This window comes from Solea solea, chromosome 15 (assembly GCF_958295425.1).
Source record: "Solea solea chromosome 15, fSolSol10.1, whole genome shotgun sequence".
NCBI classification, from domain to species: Eukaryota; Metazoa; Chordata; class Actinopteri; order Pleuronectiformes; family Soleidae; genus Solea; species Solea solea.
The window spans coordinates 2,926,684-2,927,922 of NC_081148.1; positions in this window are offsets into that span (position 1 = coordinate 2,926,684).

Below are 1,239 nucleotides of genomic sequence, written 5' to 3' on the forward strand. Positions count from 1 at the left end.
TTCCAGAGAACGCAGTGGTGGAGAGGGAGGCGTTATCCAGGGCCGCTCTTTGATCTCACAGCGCCCCGCCCCGCCCCCCATAGTCCTAACACGCTGTGTGCTGTCAGTCAAACTCAATTACAGAGGGGGTCAAAGTAAAAACTGTGTCCAAGTCAAATAACAACAGATGATTTTCATTGTCCTTTTCCATCTGTCTTTCCTGATTTCCTCTGCTGTATTTCAGGAGAACCGCACACACAGGCCTGTAGTCACATGTATCTTCACGTCTTAATAATTTGCCATACTCATCAATTTCTACTAGATGTATAAATCTAAAGGAGAGGGAGTCAAAATGTAGTTGGTTACAATTACAAGTTACCCTGTTATACTATTTCAATGACTTTCTCAAGTAATATAACTCATTACATTTGATTACATTTTGATTACCTTCTTAATTTAAAAGTGGATTAAAACCATAGATCATTATTTTGGAATGAACCACATATTTGTTCTTTACACAAATAATAAACTGATCACAAAACAGAGATGAAATGTAAATAAATAATAAACATGTGTCTGTTGCATTATATGTGTACAGCATGTGGAAAACAAATGTGCACAATTTAGACAATAGCGCTTCATATGACAACCCAGATAAGTGATGGCATTAATGTTCTGTAAAATAGATAAAGCTATAAAGATGAAACTGTTCAAAAAATCTGTGTTCTTTTATGTGTTCAGAAGTTTAACCATACATTATGAGTCTAGTTCACTGTACACTGTTCTTGCATCAGAAATGAGATGAAACCATCATCCTTTAACTGCGAGGCATGAAAAGACACACGGAAGGTCAGCACTTCTTTGAAAAAAAAACTCTTTGATAAATCCAAGCTTTTGTGGCGATTTTTAAAATGTAACTAAAATTGTAATCAAGGAAATTTCCAAAAGCAAAACTGAAATTTAATGACACATTTTCTCCTAGTTATGAAGTGGATTACAATTACGTACATTTTGTAATAAACTACATAACGTCGTTACATGTAATTGATTACACCCCAACACTGTTTACTAACTAGACAACACATAAACAGAAACATCCCACAATAAACATGCAATCGCACCGGGATCATTTAGTACTCTTTGTGACGCCGTGTGTGTTGTCTTGTTCAAACTTATAAGACGCAGACGAGGAGTGATCGCTGCTCTTTTCTTATATTTATTTAACAGCTTCGCACATAAAACAGTCCAGTGCTACCTGCA